This window comes from Chinchilla lanigera, unplaced genomic scaffold (assembly GCF_000276665.1).
Source record: "Chinchilla lanigera isolate Chin_1 unplaced genomic scaffold, ChiLan1.0 scaffold00019, whole genome shotgun sequence".
Classification (NCBI taxonomy): Eukaryota; Metazoa; Chordata; class Mammalia; order Rodentia; family Chinchillidae; genus Chinchilla; species Chinchilla lanigera.
The window spans coordinates 23,254,391-23,262,191 of NW_004955420.1; positions in this window are offsets into that span (position 1 = coordinate 23,254,391).

Consider the following 7,801-nt stretch of genomic DNA (forward strand, 5'->3'; position numbering starts at 1 on the left):
GCCCTGCACCGGGCCGCTCTCCGCGCAGCTGCAGTGAGCGAGTCTCCCCGCAGCCGGAGGCGGCAGCCCGCGGCCCCGCAGGGCCTTCACCCCACTTTTGCGCGGTGGCTGTGACCGCCTGGTTCTGCCGTTTCCGGGGCTCCGCGAGTGCAGCGCCCAGCTCAGGGCTGCCGACTGTCCCTGTCACAGCAGTGACCCGCGCCCATCGCTGCAGCGCTCGGGCGGAAACTGCCGTGCTTGGAAAACGGGTCCCTTGTCGTGGGCAGTTTTCCTGCGCTTGACAGCGTTCCCTGCAGCAGACTCGGGAGGCCTCCGGGACCGCTCCCGGGGGTGCCGTGGGAGACCCTCAGGCCCTGGCAAGTGGCATGTGCGTGGAGGTCACCCACGCAAGCTGGCTTCCGAGTGCCAGGCCGGGATTCTGCGGAGGCCTTGCGGGAGCTGAGAGTGGGGGTGGCCACGGGGAGCAGGGTGTCCCATTAACGCTGTGGTTCCAGTCACCTGCTCACACTGGCCCCGGGGGACCCCGTGCCTGCGTGAGCACCTGAGCCTTCAATCTCAAACCACTTAGCGTGACAGTGATTGCTTGGCCTTTTCCCCAGGAAGCTTCGGGGTAGCCATCCACACAGGGAGCGCGGCCACTTCACAGCACTCAGCCGCGGGGTGCTCTAGTGGGTGCTGGCTCCGTCCTTTCCCGGGGGCCCACTGGCCCCTCACCTCGTGCACTGCAGAACCTGCCCCAGCCTCAACCGGTGACAAACGGTGAGTGGGCCATGGTCCCTTCAAGGTGACCCAGGTCCTCAGGCCCTGGAGACCTCACCCACTTGCAGGTGGCAGCTGCCTACCCCAGGTGCCTTGGGCTCAGCCTGGTTATCTCAGGTCCAACATGAAGCTGCAGGAGCTGCCCTCAGAGACACAGAAATGGAAGGGGAGCCAGGCCTGGTGGTGCATGCCTGTGATCCTCTGGGAGGCTGAAGCAGGAGGATCACTGAGAGCTGGAGGCCAGCCTGAGCTACACAGCGAGACCCCAGCTCAAAAAAACAAAAGAAATAGAAGAAGAAGCCCCTGCCTTGGTGCTAAGGAGAGCCTGGAAGTAAGACGGCGTCCCTATAGAAAGACAGTGTCCCTGTGGGAGCCCACAACATACTCAGGCAGAAGCCAGCTGGCCCCGAGAGCAGGGTGGGAAGGCTGTCTCAGACAAGCCAGGTCAGCAGTTCCGAGAGGCGTCCCGGGGCCTCAGCAGGCTGGGGGCAGAAAAGCGGCTCCGAGGCCCAGCTGGAGGGCACTGTGGCGGAGGGACAGCAGGGTGGCGGCTGAGGGTGGCAGGGAAGGAACAGCACAGCCCTGAGGGCTGCACGCTGGGATCTGGAGGTGGAGGAGCGATTTGAGCCACCCCAGGTGTGCCTGGCGCTGGGAGCTCCGCTGTGCTGGGCAGGGGGGAGGGCGGGACGCCAGAGACAGCCGGGCCTTGGTGCGAAAGGCGGAGGAACACGGCCCAGGAAGCTGAGATAAGAGCTGTTTCCAGGGAGTGATGGTTGCTATAAAAGCTTTCAGCGGGGAGTGGGGCCACCTCCCCACCCCGGGGGGGCAGTATTTAAATTGTGTCCTACTGGGAGGAAATCAGCCACAGTTTACACACCGCATGATTTCTCGTATATGAGAAACCAAGGAATAAATACATTAAGGAACAAAATAAAAGGAAACAGGAATAGATACTTGTAAATGGGGAGGGGATCAGGAGATGGAGGGGGGTGAGGGTAGGGGAAGGAGATGAAAAAAGAATTAAAATGTGTTATATAAGCCAAGCGTGGTGGCCTGCACCTGTAATCCCAGCACTAGGGAGGCTGAGGCAGGAGGATCACCATGAATTCAAAGCCAGGCTAGGCTACATAGTGAGTTCAAGGCCAGCCTGATACAGCGAGACTCTGTCTCAAAAAAAAAAAAAAAAAAAAGAATGAAGATGTGTTCTGTCCATGTACCAGCTCCGTGAGAGAAATGTGATCATTAGGTACTACAAACATGGGCTAATAAGAGTGAAAATTAAACAAAAAACTAAAGCCGAAACGGCAGTGAGGCATGAAGATGTTTCAGGTGGGTCAGCTCGTGAATGCGTAGGAAAGCCGGGGGAAAGAGGGAAGTCTGGTAGCCACGGCTTTTCTTCTCCTGGGTAACATTTGGCGAGTATTTACCATGGCCAGCTGCTGTGCGGCGTGTGTGGATTATCTCATTCGGTAAGCAAAGGGGCTGGGGAAAGCCTTGTGTAGCTCAGCGGTAAAGCACGTGTCTGACGTGTGTAGGGCCCTGTTCTGGGGCACAGAACCAATTATAGCAGCTCTAAGAAACAGCCACTGTTATTATCTTGCACAGGAGAAAACCAAGGTCCAGAGAGTTAAGTACCTGCTCATCACAAGCTATTACTGCGGTGAATCCAAGATGTTGGGCTCCGATGGCATGGCCTCGAGATGCTTGTCCTTAAACTACTCCTACGGATGGCATGGCTTGCTGGCTTGCTTTCCTTCTTCTTTCCTTCTTTCTTTTTGAGATGGGGTACCCTGTGTTTTGGGGGTTGTTTTTTGTTTGGTTGTTTGGTTGATTTTTGTCTGAGACAGGATCTCACTATGCAGTTCAGGCTGACCTTGAACTCATGGTGATCCTCCTGCCTCAGCTTCCTAAGTGTGGGGAGTTTTTTGCTTTTTGAGACAGGGTCTTGCTATGTAGTTCAAGCTGCCTTGAACTCGCTGTGTAGCTCACACTGGCCTTGAATTCACAGCAATCCTCCTGGCTCAGCCTCCCAAGGGCTGGGATTATAGGTGTGTGCATCACAGTACCCAGCTTTTAATTTACTTATTTAACAAATAAATATTATATATTTTATTGTGTATAGCATGCTGTGGACCAGCCAGATAATCTCTCTCTTGCTCTCTCTCTCTCTCCCTCTCTCTCCCTCTTTCTCCTTCCCTCTCCCTCTCTCCTGGAGATGGAAGCCAGGGCCCCGTACACAGAAATCATACCCTTTACCACTGTGCTATACCTCCAGCTTCCTCCCATCCAAGCACTAACCAGGCCCGACCCTGCTTAGCTTCCGAGATCAGACGAGATCAGGCGCATTCAGGGTAACCTCCAGCTTCCTTAGTGTTTATTTCCTGTTTTATTTTTCATTGATTTTCCCTAAACCTCGTAACAAACTTCATTCTGAAAATTCCCATCAGTCTTGGCTGACCTCAAAGCAAAATTTAAAAGAGTTGGGAGAGAAACGGCTGTGGGTGTCCTGGTCTCGGCAGAGGGACCTGGTACCCAGGCAGCTCACAGGCGGGCCCTGGGGCACAGAACAGGGGTGGTGCGAGTTGGGCCCTCCCTCTCCTCGTCCTGACACAGGGCCTGGCGGTGCCCGCTGTATTTTGGCCGATGGAGAATCAGCCGCAGAGAGGATGTGAGGAAACCGGAGATTATGCCAGTTTTCTCCGTGACACAGAGCGCAGGACCACCCAGGTCGCTGCCCAGGCATCTGCTCGACCACCCTGGCCACCGCCAAGCTGCATGCAATGCTGCCCTTCCTCCAATCTGACCCAAGTGGCGGGGGCGGCATTCCAACATGCCGCTGGGACAGTGTGGTCCTGGCCAGAGCACATCTGTCACAGATCTTTCCAAGGTGGTAGTTTCCTAGTAACTCTGGAGGCTGAGGCAGGAGGATCCTCCCAAGTTTCAGACCACCCTGGACTACATAGTGAGACCCAGTATCACAAAAACAAAACAAAAGCAACATACTAGAAGGAAAAATAGAAACACCACCACCAAGCAAATAAGTTATTAATTTCCAGGGCTTGTGGGGGAGGAGAGGCACCATCAGAATGCCTCTCAGTCATTGGTTGGTGGGACATATAGGACTTTTTTGAGGACTAAAGCTGCTTTGCACGATACTCAAATAAATGACATGTGACCTGATCCATTTGTCAAAACTCAGAATTTTTATTTTCTTGCTATTTCTTTCTCTCTTTTTTTGTGATACTAAAGATTGAACCCAGTACCTTCACATGGAGCTACATCCATTTTCATCTTTTATCTTATTTTTATTTCTTTTCCTTTTGCTTCTTCTCCTTGTTCTTGTTTTGTTTTTTAAATTTTTTTTGGTTTTTCTCCGGTACCAGGAACCGAACTCACGACCTTGCGCTTGCCAGGCAAGCGCTTTGCAGCTGAGCTAAATCCCCAGCCCCTGTTCTTGTTTTGTTTTGTTTTCTTTCTTTCTTTTTTTTTTTTAGACACTGTCTTGCTATGTAGTTCAGGCTGGCCTTGAACTCACTCTGTAGCCCAGACTGGTCTGGAACGCACAGTGATCCTCCTGCCTCAGCCTCCTCAGTGCTGAGGTTACATGTGTGCACCACCATGTATGGCTCCATAGAATTTTCTTTTTTTTGGAGACAGGGTTTTCCCAGGTTGGCTCAAACTCGTGATCTCCTTTGCCTGTTGAGTAACTGGCATTGCAGGTGTGTGCCATTGTGCCCAACAAAAACCCCTGAAGTTACTGTTCCCAGCAGGAACAGCAAACTGTAAGCCAGGTGTGGAGGTGCACACCTGTAAACTTAGCATTCAGGAAGCTGAGGCAGGAGGATCAGCATTAGTTTGAGGCCAGCCTGGGCTACCAGTGAATCCTGGCCAGTCTAGAGAGACCCTGTCTTAAAACAAAACAAAACTATAACATATGCAAATTTTGAAAAACCATTTCAGAGGCTGAGAGACTTCAGGTGAGATGAACCACCCATGAAGCTCCAACTGGATCCCACACATGCGATACTCTCACTGAAGGACAGGGAAGAAGGTGCTGACCTAAGTTACTTTTGGAAATGTGTCATCTGCAAGAGCAAAGTTATGGTGCATACTTGGAATCCCAGCACTAGGGAGGCTGAGGCAAGAGTATCACAAGTTCTTCTGCTTGTTTCGGCAGCATATACACTAAAAAGAGAGGATTCCAAGTTCTTTTGCCATATATATCTCTATATATATCTGCTTGCACTTGCCAGGCAGGCACTGTGCTGCTGAGCTACATTCCTGGCCCTGAGGATTACAAGTTTGAGGTCAGCCTGGGCTACATAGGGAGATCCTGTCTCAGATACAAAGTACTGAAAAAACCATTCACAAAAATAACAAAAAAGGTGTAAAGTAACAGAAGTCTTTTGTTTTCCCAGTACCAGGGGCTGGACTCACCTCCTTGCTAGGCAAATGCTGCACTATTAAGCTACATGTCCAGCCCATTTGAAAAGTTGTTTTTTGGTTTTTGTTTTTTTTTTACTTTTGAGATATTCTCACTAAGTTACTCAGGTTGGCCTCAAACTTTTTTTTTTTTTTTTTGGTACGGGGAATTGAACTCAGGATCTTGCACTTGCTAGGCAGGTGCTGTACCACCGAGCTGTCTCCCCAGTCCCAAGGCCTCGAACTTTCGATCCTCCTGCCTCAGCCTTCTGAGTAGCTTGGACCACAGTTGTGTACCACCATGCCTAAGTATCAGAATTTACTTAGTTGAGGATATATAATAGCTTTAGGAAGTAAATTTAAAACTTAAAGTTGTACACAGTGATCCAAGTAAATGAGAAGGCTCTTTGCTGCTTTGGGGAGAATGGCGGAATAACGGCGCTAGTCAGCTGCTGCTGAGACAAACATTGGGACACCGGTAGGCTGAAGCAGGAAGGAGTCCCCTGGCTCAGTGTGTGAGGGTCAGGCCATGGTCCTGGCTTCAAAGCGGCAGCAGCACAGCGGAGGTGCGAGCTGGAGCACGGCGTGGCAGCCAGCAGCCGAGCAGGAAGGGGAGGAAGATGGCCTGAGTGAGAGTGGAGAGGACGAGGAGCCACAGCTCATCCCCAAAGTCACCCAAGCCCCAGTCGGAGACACTGGCTAACCACTAGGCGTCTCTGACTCCTGTCATCTCACAGCACAACTGACAGTCGGGATCACCAACTGTGCTGGCTTTCCCTGTAATATATTCACTCAGTGCAATCCCAGGTCAAATCCATGAGGAACTTCTGAAAAATGTGAAAATCTTCCTCCAGTCTTTATATAGAGAAATAAATCCCCACAGTTAACAAAGATGATACGTAATATAACAGAAGAATAAAGAGTCTGTTTTCCCTGCCGGATATCAAGACATGCTTCAAGGTCACAGTAATCAAAAGAGTAAGGTACGAGTGTAAGAGCAGAGACTAACAGAGACCCTGACTCGTGTATGTAACCTAACGTACACTGATTATACAACATAAATCCCAAAACTCAGAAGGCTGAGGCAGGAGGATTGCTGTGGGTTCACGGCCAGCCTGGAATACATAGTCAAACCTTATTTCTAAAAAGATAAAAAATAAACAGAGTTGTTGCTGTCACATAGAGGTGGGGAAGGACTCAAACAAAACTTTTTTGTGTGAGGCAGGGTCTTGCTATGTAGTTCAGGCTGGCCTCTATCTCAAAGCAATCCTCCTGCCTCAGCCTCCTGAGTGCTGGGATTAAGGTGTGTGCCACTGTGCCTGGCTCAAACAAAACTTCTAAAGGACAAACTATGATTGCAAAACACTGACGATTTTTTTTCCATAAAGATTCAGTGTTTTCCCCCCAGGACACTTATTAATTACAGAGGGAAAACGGTCATTTATAGCACAGGTCCCTGGCAGACGCTGTTTTAACCAAGTAATTGAAGCAAGCGTTGCCAGCAAAAGGGCAAATTGACCCTGTGCCACCTGATAAGCAGCCGAGCCTCGCTCCCAGGGTGTCCTGGGCTAAGTGCTTGCCTGGGTCTAATCACAAGCAAGCACCAGACAGTTGGAGATTAGTGACGGTCCTGCACGCTTCCAGGGTCGGGGCTGTGACGGGCAGGGGGGTACTAGACAACTGTTCCAAAGGAGGGATGCTCAAGAGCTGTGATGATCAAATGCAGCGCAGGGCCCTGGGGTAGTGTTCAATCAGGAAAAAAACCTTTTTTTGCCTTTTTCTGCAAAGGAAATTGATGGTGTAATTGGTCAAATTTGGATAAACTCTTATCACTTAGATACTACACTGGATTTATTTATTTATTTATTTATTTATTTATTTATTTATTTATTTATTTATTGAGGCAGAATCTCCCTATGTAGTACAGGCTGTCCTTGAACTCACAGTGGTCCTCCTGCCTCAGCCTCCTGAATACCGGGCACCGCCACGCCTGGTGAAAGGAATATTTTGTCTATAATTTAATTTCCAATAGTTTAGTGCTGGGCATGGTGGCACATGCTTCCAATCAGAATACTCCAGGAGGCTGAGGCAAGAAGATCAGAGTGAATTAGTTTGTGCCCAGCTTGGGCTACATAGTAAGACCATATCACAAAGAACCAGAAAATTCAAATGGTTAACACAAAATAAAACACCACCAAAAACAAGAACACATACAAGAAGCAAATGGGGCTAAGCATTCACATTTGGGGAATGTGGCTAGAGACAAAAGCAGAATTCCTTGTGGTTGTGTTTGTCCAAGTCTGAAATTACTTCAAAAGAAATTGTTATGATAATCAAGGGACACTGCAAAAGGTTAATAGCTGGCACAATAAGGGCAGGTATTTCCCTACATGCAGTTTTCCAGCTTTATGTCTTTGTGTGATTCTAGAGAGGTTTGCAAGGATACACATGAAACTGGAAGCAATGGTTACTTTAGGGGAGGGACTAGGAGAGAGAGGGAAGGGGACAATAGCTTGCCTGGTTGCTTGCTTTTTTTTTTCCATTGTCAAAATACAAAGTAGTGTAACAAGTGAAGAGAATGCAACAAAGAAAGCTAATGTGGCCAGATGTGGTGGTGCTC